General features: G+C 43.2%; 1 long non-coding RNA gene across 1 annotated transcript in view; it reads right to left on the bottom strand.

Moving 5' to 3' along the window:
- Positions 1 to 8,288: 8,288 nt before the first annotated feature.
- The window catches only part of LOC146802321 (uncharacterized), a 33,616-nt gene continuing 28,953 nt past the window's right edge, over positions 8,289 to 12,951 (bottom strand). The window contains exon 4 of the long non-coding RNA XR_014967377.1: positions 8,289 to 10,241. This is a non-coding gene — a long non-coding RNA (uncharacterized LOC146802321). The remainder of the gene's footprint in view (positions 10,242 to 12,951) is intronic.

Below are 12,951 nucleotides of genomic sequence, written 5' to 3' on the forward strand. Positions count from 1 at the left end.
TCAACTGCTCAGATGAACTTTTCTCTCATAGAATAAACATTATTCCCAATACAAACATTAAAGCAGTCAGACATATTATTACAAAAATGATCCTGGATCCAGGGGACCAGGAGGACCACACAGGACCATGAGAATTAGGACGAAGAGCTGCAAAGGGTTGCTCCTCCTCAAAAATGGGACGACCAATGGGGTACATTTTCAACAAAAAAGAAAAAGAAGTCCTTGGGAAATTAAAGCCGCTGTACAACCAACCAGAGGGGAGTCTTCTCCCTGTGTCCGTTTGAGCCTCACAGGCAGGCTCTTGTTGTTCCCACGGTGGAGCTGCACGACTCGCAACTCAGGAATCATGGCCTAGTTTCAAGGGAAAAGTTTCTTTTTTCAGAATAGGGCAATCACCCACCAGGGCAAATGCTCTCAGAGATCCTGTCCAGTGTCTCAGGCAGTGCACCAGTTTTCTTCATTTCAATCTAACAGGCACCAGAGACACAGCACCTGTACCCTGAACTCAAGTCCTTCCCTAACTCCCAGTATTGCTCTGCTGGCACACTGCTCTTCGCGTTGGGGCCATAGATTGCATTCAGTGTGCCCAGGTATCTCTTGACCAACAAAGGTGAAAACTTTACAGCCACTTTGGGGCCAGGATTCAGAGGCCTGATGCTAGGATCTCTGAAGCAACCCTTATTTCAAAGGGGGTTTCCTCAAGCAAAAACTTTCTTGCTGATCTGGTCGGTTTGTGACTCTCAGCTGGGCATCAAAAACTTGATCCACGATTTCTCTTTTCTGATTTGTGACCCCGTCTTTCGCCCAAGACAGTGGCAGGGGTACACACTTCACATCCAAGTGCTTCCGGCCTTCTACCTTCACTGAGGTCCTGGTTGCCAGCAATGCCTGTGCTGGTTACCTTCACTTTGACTTCAAGATGGACTGGTGCTGACTCTCCAAGCTGGATCTGATGTCCGCGCCCCTCTGGCAATGGATGTAAGGCAGCAAATATCTATTGGTGGACAGAACAAAAGGTCTTTAGACAAGGCACAGAAATAATCTATCAACAGAGAGGATAGTCTCAGAATACTTCCTAGTCTAGGGACGCCCCATATATTAGCAAGGCACCCAATAACCACTTTCATCTATGTGAGAGTAAAAGAAACAACAGCCTGGACCTATTGGCAAGTATAAAAGGAACTCTTTGGTGAACTGACAAGAGTAATACGTCACCCAATCCCAAACAGCCAAGGAAGTCTGTGTTCATTTACTAAATTCTGAGGAAAAGAGAAAAACAATACAGACATACTCAAAATCCTTACATCTGTATATTCCTATCTTAATCATCTAAAGACCCTCAAGAAAAAAGGAAATGTTCTACACTTTTACTCATAGACTTTGCATTACTTGTACAGGACTGCAGACACTTCTAAAATGATTTCTCTTAATAGAAGCACCTACATTGTATGCTTAGGACCATGCTCTCATGTTATAGGAGCAACAGGAAAATCTAAAACTGTTACTTTAACAGGGATTCCTATTACATAAAGAACTAAAAACTTCAACATAATGGGTACATTTTCTCCAGCAGAACATCTTGTGACACACAGACTCATATAAAACAATATTTTCCTCAAAAATGTTTGCTAAGGATCACATGGGCATCTTCTCTGCATTCTATTTTTCACAATCCAAACTATGCAACATCAGCTCTAGTAAGGACTGTCAGTTTATTTACACAGACTAGCTAATATAAACTAGCAATGCCCTTGCAAAACTGTATGTAGCATGAGAATAACAAACAATAGTGGTGTTATCACCTGAGAATTTTAGAACAAAAACTACCCACAGCTAGTTCCCCTTAAAGATCAAATAAGGAAACCACAATCTAGACTACTCATCCTTTCATAATTTCATCAGACAGGATGGGCAGTAACATAGCAAATTTATTTATTCATTTTATTAATGCTAATAATGTTTAAAACAGTATTACTGAATAGCCAATTAAATGTCTCATGGCTATTTCACAGACAGTTTAGACAGGCTTAAAAGAAATTAAGAAAAAGAGAGAGAACACATAAATTTGCCTACCCTTAATTTGTAGAGGAGCTAGCCTCCTCCCCCATTTTTGACAGTAGGAAACCTGTAACAGGTTTCATTCTGTCAACACTATCAACCCCAATTTGTAGCAACTGGGCATAAACAAACTCTGAAGAGCTAAATAGCACATTCAGCTAGCTAAAGAACATATTCCTTTAGCAAATGTACAAGTGTAACACGAGGGCACATGAATTCAAACTAAATCCCATTGCTTCCTTAATTCAGCCCTAAAAGCATTAGTGATATACATATGACAGAGCCATTGTCTTAATAAAAGCTGACATGTACCATTATTATTATGCAATCTATTCATGTGAGTGAACAAAAACTTGCTTTTGCCAAAAAAAAGTAAGCAAAACCTCTTTCTGTCCCTGCCCTACCATTTCGTCTTTCAAATGTCGAAATGTCAAAGCAAACGTTGCGCTGAGCCCTGCAGGCTTCTAAATGTAGGACTTCGGCCTTTAACCTATGCAGCTGTCCCATCGTGAGTGCAAGGTTTTCATGGGGGTGTCCCATTTCAAAATGACCCTGGAAACGGAAAGAGCAACAGCAAACCCACTTCATTCCTGCCTACCAGCAATTCAGAGGTAAGCTTAATAACTTCTGCCAGTTTTTTTTGTACATATTTATATTTGTAAGCAGTGTGCCGAGTGCTTGTCTAGCAGTATAGATGTCAGATATTCATTCTATGCTTACATATGTGCATTTACTGTAGCCTAAGGCAGTTTAAAAGCTGCTCTGACTGGAGAAACCTCATTTAAATAGCGAATTTTACTCAATTTCGACTTTGATGTTTGGGGCACTTAAAAATGAATATCCTACAATGGTTTTGCATATTAGTCATCCCCAGAATGTCCCCTACATATCCCAGAGATGTGGCATCAGAAATGTATAATGTATACCCTTATAAAAATGAGTTTTGTACGCCTGGGTAAAGTGACATTTCACACGTAAGTGACCCCTTATTGCTGTATAGCATGGCTTAAATTCAATTTGGATGCTAGGAGGTCACAGTATCATTATTAGGCATTATAACTATTAAAAAACGAATTTAATGCACCTATTTTAAATAACATTTTTTATATAATCTGTAGGAGAGTAGGGTCTGCTTTCTATGTTCACCCCCACTTTTTGCTTTTGCTTTACTGGTTTTCGACTTAGATGTGGCTGTGGGCCTGCTAATCAGACCCACAGCCCTGCTGTTCTCTCTCTAAATTGATACTATGTACTTTAGGTGCATAACCCATTTGGATAGGATCACCTTATTGGCCCCTGTACAGTGTACCTTAGGTACCCAGGGCATAGGTGTACCCTAGGCCTGCCAGGGGCTGCAGCATGTATTATGCCACCCCTGGCCTGGCCTTCCATTATGACACAACTGGCTGATCACTCAGCTGGGGCAAGGTCGTGTAATCACTCCTTGCTTAGGTGTAGTATTCCTATACCTAACTTACATATAGACACATGTGTACCTATCAGCCACTCCTATGGCAGGCCTTAACAATCCTGGAGGCAGAGTGCTTGGTAACATGTGAGATGGTGCTCTAGCATGAGCTGAGCCTGTCTGCAGCTTTCGGAACCATGTCCTTATAGCTGTTCTATGATATAGCCTACCATATACTCTTAAAGTGCCTTATAATCTTAAACGGTTATGGTAACTATGGTTTGGCTTTATCAAAACATGTTGTGTAAGGTGTCTAACACTTTGGAATAATACCCCCATCCCATTTCTGGGGGTGAGGATATTATCCCTCCCTTCTAGAGGGAGAAGACATGTTGTAACCTACTTACCCGGTTAAAGTTAACCAGAGCCCCAGCATCACAAAATGGATGCTGCTGCCACAGACACGAGTCTGACCTCCTGCTGCTGGGAGTGATCCCGGCAAGAGAGGCTTGGACAATAGGTTTCCTGCCTTGGGAGGTGCGAGCACCACCCCAGACAGGCCTTAGTGTATTGGGGCAGGGAGGGATGAAAAGAATGAGACATGCCTGGGGCACACAAGGTGTCCCGTGCATAGTCCAGTTCAAACCGGTGCTGGGGCACTCCAGCCCCAGTCCTGGCACAAAACTGGACAAAGGGAAGGGGGTGTAACCACCCCCCTCCCAGGTCCCACCCATAAGGCGTGACCTAGCAGGCAACCCAGCCCCCCAGATTAGTATAAGAGTGGTAGCTGGGCCCCAGGAGATTAGATTATCCTGAACCTGCAACTTGAACAGAAACTCTGGACCTTCGACATTCGACGAAAGAAGAAGACTGAAGAATCTCTCTTGTGGCCAAGGAGTGGCTACCCTGTGCAAACAGGCACCATCAAGAGACTACCCTTTGCTTTGCTGAAGTTCTACGAGGGACCGACTGCAGAGCCCGACCAGAGCCTTGACTTCCAGACTTCTCCGACCCTGATCCACATCCACAGCCGAGCTGAGATCCGTGGAGGCGACGAGAGACGTGGGACCGGCTACCTGGGAAAAGTGGCTAGTATCTTCCAGCGCAGCTTCTGAGGCACCCTCGAAGTTGTGCACCGGGGATTGAGAAGCCCCAACCCCAAGCACCATCTGCACCGAAGATCAGCCCCCCACACTCCACGAGTCCTACGTGGGGCCCTTCTGCATTTTCCTGCTTGCCGCGCCTGTCCGGTTGCTTGCCCGTTGGCTAGTGGCCTCTGTGACGACGCATCCTGAAATTTTCACTGCTGGTTTGGCTCCTCCAGACTGGCTCCCGCTTCCCTGCAAAAGAGAAGCACCCCATACCTTCCTGGTCTGCACCAGAAGCAAGTCCTCCGTTCTTCGTGGGTTCCGCTTGCCACGGCTTGGTGAGTCCTAGTTCAACTTTGACACCGCCGACAGCAAGAGCCTTCGTGGGACAGCTCGCCTCCTGGTCCTGGTTGTCCTCGACGTCTCCTGGTCCCCGTGGCTGCAGCGACAAGCTTCACCTTCACCTGCAATCGTCACAACATCGCCTGGTTCCTTCCTGGTTCCACGTGGTCACTGGCTAGTGACCTTGACTCTGTCCCTTCTGCTTGCAGGTCTCCTCTCTTCTTGATCCCAGCCTTGGGATCCACCGGACACTCTTCACTGACTGCCTGTCAGCAACTTTCCTTCAGGCATCCATAGAAGTCCACGACGAAACCCGACGCAAGTTCACACCTATGCACCCGCAGCCCGTGGGCTAGGTAACTTGGGTACTTCGGTGCTCACAAGGGTAGTGACTATCCTAGGGTCTAGTTTCCGAGTCTCTACTCTCTAGCTGCTTCAGAAGTGTCCTTAAACTGTTAATTTCTAACTGCTAGTAATTCTATCGACTTTTACGCATTACGCGTGAGTGTTTCCACTCTGCACCTGAATCCCGTGGGCCTCCCACTTCCTAACTGTTGCTAGTGTAGTGTAGCCCCAGCGATTCCCTAGGCCTAGGCCTATTTCCGTGACAGTGGTCCTTATACCACTTCTTTAGTATATGGTTTGCGTGGCCCCTAGGGCCTAACTGTATTACTTACCTGTGTGACTTAATGTATGCATAAATAAGACTGTGTTGTACTTACCTCTAATCTCATAAAGAGTGCTGAGGGTTTGTCTAGAATAAATACACTTTATTTTATATATATATCTGTTGTGGTGTTCTTTCATTTGGTATTCAAGGGATTATATATGGTATCACAGCTGGCTTCACATGCCATTCAGCGTTTAGCCTAAGACTGCTCTTGTCCATGCTACCGCTAGGATAGCTGGTCTATAAGGTTGACTTTACAACCAATCACCATAAGGGTTGTTTGGACTGATATAAGGTGTACACTAGAACTAGTGACATCATACATCAGGCCAACTTCTCACATAATCAAAATAATTTTTTTTTTTTAATAAATCTAATCATTTTGATAAGTCCACATATGAAAAGCGAGCTGCATCTCTTGCCTATCATATTTAAACACATTCATTCACAGCCCTAAGAACAGAAACTTAACTTGAAAGTCTGCGCCACTTTTAAAAGACAGTCTTTATTATTTAACATCAAAAACCACTCTTATCCTTATTTAAAGAGGCATTATGAAAATAAATCCCTACTGTCAATCTGTCCTCTGTTTATCAAAAATAATGAAACTATATTTCTAACTTTTAAAACAGCAGTCTGAAATGCAGGATTTTACACAGTGTTTGACCAGCTGTTTTTTGTGGCCGGAGTCAGAAATACCCACTTGCTGACACAGCTGCTTGACACGTAAAGGCGTCGAATGCACACGCCTTTCAAGTCAGCCTTGCCAGCCAGCACAAATCTGTCGTTCTGTACTGTGTATTTTGGGTCAACAACAACCAATTCACTCAGATAATGTAAATGCCTTTTAATACCTAATACAGAAGGAGAAATGCTGTGACATTTTGTATCTTAATTTATCTATTGCAAAACACACAATTTCGTTTTTTGAAGCTTTTTTATTCCTATTAAATGTGGATTCTAATTTTATCTTTAACATTGTGGCAATTTGCACACATGTATAGTGTCTTACTCTGTCAATTTAATGATAGCGTGCAGCTATTTAGCATATATTATATAATTCATTGCTGGATTCTTTTAAAATGTATTTCATTTTAATGATATTTGGCATAACAGAATGATGACAAAAAAAAAACATTGAGCTCATTCCAGACATTTTCAAAACGGTGTCATATACTCAGAACACATAATACAGGGCACTTAAGGCTAGCCATTCTTGCACCAAGAGCGCAATCGCTACTTACAAGTATCACTAATGACAAACCACAGACATTTAAACACACTTTTAACCCACAGATCAACACTTAGGACAGAAACAAAAGACAGCCCACAGACTATACTTAAACCAAACCATTTGTAAATACTAGTTGTAAGTCATATTCACTAGATTTGGCTGGCAGAACACCAAGGAAAAAACGCTCTGCATATCACCACTTATGAATGTTACTAAGTGCACAGACCAGGATCCTTTCTATGTACATATTTAGTTCCTTGGGGTACTAGTCACCAAAGAATAAATACTTTTTTATTCCTAAACCTAGTTAAGTATCCCCTCTAGGGGAGCCGGCTAATTATATACAAGTTTAAAAATGGTACATCCAAGAAGGCAACACATTCATAAACTCACCTGGGGGAAAACAAAAAGACCATCACGCATTTGCTTACAATTAACTGCTTTGTTCTTCAGCTCTAATGCTTTCACATAAATGTTCTTTCGCTGTTCTTTTTCAATCAAGGCTTGCTCACGCTGCATTCGTTCACGCACTTCTTTCTCTTCTTTCTCCCACATTCGTACACAATCAAACATCTCTTGCCTAGTCTTTCGCTTAAACATACATTGTTCCACATACTCAATCTTTCGTAAATCAAATGACCCATACATAGGCCAACGCAACTCAGGATCCTTACGAGTGTATTTATTCCATAATGCGCTGTACATTATAGAAGAAAGACCATACTTAATATACATATCCCTATTAGGCGTCCCCTCCGGGGGGGGGGGGCGGTTGTGCTTCATCCAGTTTCAAATTCAAATCGGTACCACAAAAGCAACACATCCTACGAAGTGTGCTAAAAACAGGCATGCCAAAAATAGTGCAGAATATGCAGTATTATAATCAAAGTAGCACTTAAGGTACCTTTAGTACGATGTGCCGTTCAAATCAATTCAGATAGAGAAAATTCTCCTCATTACCTGCCTATATAGATTGCAATCCATATATAAATCTCATAACAAACCAAGTTGGCCAACACAAATCTCCAAATCCAAAAGCCACAGTAAGCGTTACTAAACTACCTTACCATTCCCAGGCATCAAAACCAACAGCAAGCGCCACAGAAGGACACTTACCAATCACTTGGTGTCCAGGTTCCAACTGCCAAGTTCTAAAATCGACCAAATGGTCACTGCACGGCGAATCAACAGAAGAGATCTCAGTCGAGGACCGGCACCACCTGGATGGTCAGATCAGAAGGAAAGGAAAAACGCCATGGTTGCCAAGACTCGGGTCTCATCGGGCAGCGATCGCGTCCAGAGCGAGATTCCAATCCTTCGTCGCGACCAATCCTTTGGGCATCCGAGTCACCGATGAGCCCCAGTAGTTGGGCGCCAATTTGTTGATGGTGACCTCAGCTAGGCCAACCAGTGCAAGGGGTTCGCCCTTCTCTGCACAGAGTCCTCAGACCAATAGGAAGAAGTTGGCACAGAAACTGGAATAGAAAATACAGAGTTTAATAAACCTCATGAGGTGGAACCACATTCATACAGCACCCTGTGGTGCTGAATGAATGTAGCACACAGAGTAGAAGAACCATGGGTCTTTTATACCCACACAGGGGCTCAAAAAAGAGGGCGGTACAAGCACACATTGGAGAATTACATACATAGATGGTCATACAGAAATGCACAGTCAACAGTAAAGGAGGAGCTAGCAGTTGCTGACTCTGGTAGAAACAACCTGACAGCTACAGGTTAAAAACAGATGTATGGACAGTTAGATTCTTCTGCACATGTGCAGAGTAGCAGAGTCTAAGTATAGCCAGTCCTTTAAACAGAGCACAAGGGTAAACAACAGTGAAGAAAGAAACAGCCCTTGGTGAGCACATGGCAGACAAAATGGCTGCCAGAAATACAAAATGGATTCCACAAAATTGACAAGATAGCCTCTAAATACCAGATGGATTCCGCTAATGCTAATCCAATCGCAGCCAATTTACAACAGACGACCCTTTTAGCATTAGCTGAAGACATCTCCCATAATCCAGTAGGAAAACAAAAAATATGCACATTAATTTTTAACTTCTTTTTTTTTCTTTTTCCATAAATTTATCAATATCCTAATTCATTGCTAGGTGGGCATTTCTCATTCTAAATATTGTTAAGCTGGTATGTATAAGGTATAAGCAGGAGTACAAAGGGAACAGAGCATTGGGTCATACAGATAGCAGGAGAGAGTAATTACTATTATCAGAAACAGAACTATTAGCTTTCTAGTCCTAAGCAAATCCTAGAACCATCCAGTAAAAACATTTTCAAGGCTCCTATGCATTTCAGTGACCATCAATTTCAATATCAAAATAGCCAACAGTACATATCTAATAAAAACATTTTCACTAGACTTTTCAAGTGTTTCCTTTATGAGAGCTAGAGTATTAATCATTATTAAGGAAATGTAATATTTATCAACTGCTCAGATGAACTTTTCTCTCATAGAATAAACATTATTCCCAATACAAACATTAAAGCAGTCAGACATATTATTACAAAAATGATCCTGGATCCAGGGGACCAGGAGGACCACACAGGACCATGAGAATTAGGACGAAGAGCTGCAAAGGGTTGCTCCTCCTCAAAAATGGGACGACCAATGGGGTACATTTTCAACAAAAAAGAAAAAGAAGTCCTTGGGAAATTAAAGCCGCTGTACAACCAACCAGAGGGGAGTCTTCTCCCTGTGTCCGTTTGAGCCTCACAGGCAGGCTCTTGTTGTTCCCACGGTGGAGCTGCACGACTCGCAACTCAGGAATCATGGCCTAGTTTCAAGGGAAAAGTTTCTTTTTTCAGGATAGGGCAATCACCCACCAGGGCAAATGCTCTCAGCGATCCTGTCCAGTGTCTCAGGCAGTGCACCAGTTTTCTTCATTTCAATCTAACAGGCACCAGAGACACAGCACCTGTACCCTGAACTCAAGTCCTTCCCTAACTCCCAGTATTGCTCTGCTGGCACACTGCTCTTCGCGTTGGGGCCATAGATTGCATTCAGTGTGCCCAGGTATCTCTTGACCAACAAAGGTGAAAACTTTACAGCCACTTTGGGGCCAGGATTCAGAGGCCTGATGCTAGGATCTCTGAAGCAACCCTTATTTCAAAGGGGGTTACCTCAAGCAAAAACTTTCTTGCTGATCTGGTCGGTTTGTGACTCTCAGCTGGGCATCAAAAACTTGATCCACGATTTCTCTTTTCTGATTTGTGACCCCGTCTTTCGCCCAAGACAGTGGCAGGGGTACACACTTCACATCCAAGTGCTTCCGGCCTTCTACCTTCACTGAGGTCCTGGTTGCCAGCAATGCCTGTGCTGGTTACCTTCACTTTGACTTCAAGATGGACTGGTGCTGACTCTCCAAGCTGGATCTGATGTCCGCGCCCCTCTGGCAATGGTTGTAAGGCAGCAAATATCTATTGGTGGACAGAACAAAAGGTCTTTAGACAAGGTACAGAAATAATCTATCAACAGAGAGGATAGTCTCAGAATACTTCCTAGTCTAGGGACGCCCCATATATTAGCAAGGCACCCAATAACCACTTTCATCTATGTGAGAGTAAAAGAAACAACAGCCTGGACCTATTGGCAAGTATAAAAGGAACTCTTTGGTGAACTGACAAGAGTAATACGTCACCCAATCCCAAACAGCCAAGGAAGTCTGTGTTCATTTACTAAATTCTGAGGAAAAGAGAAAAACAATACAGACATACTCAAAATCCTTACATCTGTATATTCCTATCTTAATCATCTAAAGACCCTCAAGAAAAAAGGAAATGTTCTACACTTTTACTCATAGACTTTGCATTACTTGTACAGGACTGCAGACACTTCTAAAATGATTTCTCTTAATAAAAGCACCTACATTGTATGCTTAGGACCATGCTCTCATGTTATAGGAGCAACAGGAAAATCTAAAACTGTTACTTTAACAGGGATTCCTATTACATAAAGAACTAAAAACTTCAACATAATGGGTACATTTTCTCCAGCAGAACATCTTGTGACACACAGACTCCTATAAAACAATATTTTCCTCAAAAATGTTTGCTAAGGATCACATGGGCATCTTCTCTGCATTCTATTTTTCACAATCCAAACTATGCAACATCAGCTCTAGTAAGGACTGTCAGTTTATTTACACAGACTAGCTAATATAAACTAGCAATGCCCTTGCAAAACTGTATGTAGCATGAGAATAACAAACAATAGTGGTGTTATCACCTGAGAATTTTAGAACAAAAACTACCCACAGCTAGTTCCCCTTAAAGATCAAATAAGGAAACCACAATCTAGACTACTCATCCTTTCATAATTTCATCAGACAGGATGGGCAGTAACATAGCAAATTTATTTATTCATTTTATTAATGCTAATAATGTTTAAAACAGTATTACTGAATAGCCAATTAAATGTCTCATGGCTATTTCACAGACAGTTTAGACAGGCTTAAAAGAAATTAAGAAAAAGAGAGAGAACACATAAATTTGCCTACCCTTAATTTGTAGAGGAGCTAGCCTCCTCCCCCATTTTTGACAGTAGGAAACCTGTAACAGGTTTCATTCTGTCAACACTATCAACCCCAATTTGTAGCAACTGGGCATAAACAAACTCTGAAGAGCTAAATAGCACATTCAGCTAGCTAAAGAACATATTCCTTTAGCAAATGTACAAGTGTAACACGAGGGCACATGAATTCAAACTAAATCCCATTGCTTCCCTAATTCAGCCCTAAAAGCATTAGTGCTATACATATGACAGAGCCATTGTCTTAATAAAAGCTGACATGTACCATTATTATTATGCAATCTATTCATGTGAGTGAACAAAAACTTGCTTTTGCCAAAAAAAAGTAAGCAAAACCTCTTTCTGTCCCTGCCCTGCCATTTCGTCTTTCAAATGTCGAAATGTCAAAGCAAACGTTGCGCTGAGCCCTGCAGGCTTCTAAATGTAGGACTTCGGCCTTTAACCTATGCAGCTGTCCCATTGTGCATGCAAGGTTTTCATGGGGGTGTCCCATTTCAAAATGACCCTGGAAACGGAAACAGCAACAGCAAACCCACTTAATTCCTGCCTACCAGCAATTCAGGTAAGCTTAATAACTTCTGCCAGTTTTTTTGTACATATTTATATTTGTAAGCAGGGGAGGCTGGTGCATAGGTGCGAGATGGGCGTCGCCCTCCCACCCTGGGGGACAAAAAAAATGCCTGTTGAAAAACACGGAGCAGCTAGGAATAAATTGTGCTGGCTGCTAGTGTCAGTGAACAAACATGTACAAAATTGGGGTTTTCTTTAGGGGTGTGTGGGGGTATGGCCTTTGCTCTGCAGTGTCTGCTGCACATGCTTTTGGCTGGGCGAAGATTTCTTCGACCTAGAGCCAGAAAGCAGGGCAGTGACGACACACTGGTGGGTGCAGCCTGTGTCTAACTAGCAGAATAGCATTTCGATTTTGGGTGTTATTCCCTTGGCCCAGGGCGGAGCTGGAGGCCCTCCATTAATTCCAATGGCCGAGGGTGGAGCATTCCGGCAGGCTTAGAGTTTGTGGGGGTGTGGCAGTGGCCTTTGTCTCCTCCACCAGATCCAGCAACAGTTGTTGTTGTTCAAGTGATTGGTTTGCTGGGGTCTGGGGGAGGAGTCGAAAGACCAATTCCAGAATTTTCCAGTTTGGGCTTGTTGTGCATGCATGCTCTCATATTGTTATTGCCACGCTGTGCACTGCTGCAGTCCTCTTCTTGGTAACGACGAGTGGACGAGGAGCCGGCTTGAGAACATCGATCGAGCCAGCCAGGTCGAGCATGGCATCATCACGTCGTCGTCGGTAACGGGTAAGTCAGTCTGTCATCAAATTCAGAGAAAGTGAAAGTGAGAAGCGATCAAGCGAAGCGAGTATGGCCGTGCTGCCCGTGCAATCAATGAACCCAAACAACGGAGGGCATCTGGTGTGTGTGGCATACATGCCAACATTTCAGAACAGAAAGCAAAGTGGGAGATTAAAAAACAAAAAAAAAGGCGGGGCGTGGTCTCGCCGGGAATGGAGTAGGACGCAGGTCGCGGCCGCTCCGGACCGCCGCTGATGTAAACTGCCACTTACAGCGGTGTGACGGCGACGCTTGGACCGGAGACACA

Source organism: Triturus cristatus, chromosome 8 (genome assembly GCF_964204655.1).
Source record: "Triturus cristatus chromosome 8, aTriCri1.1, whole genome shotgun sequence".
Lineage (NCBI taxonomy): Eukaryota > Metazoa > Chordata > Amphibia > Caudata > Salamandridae > Triturus > Triturus cristatus.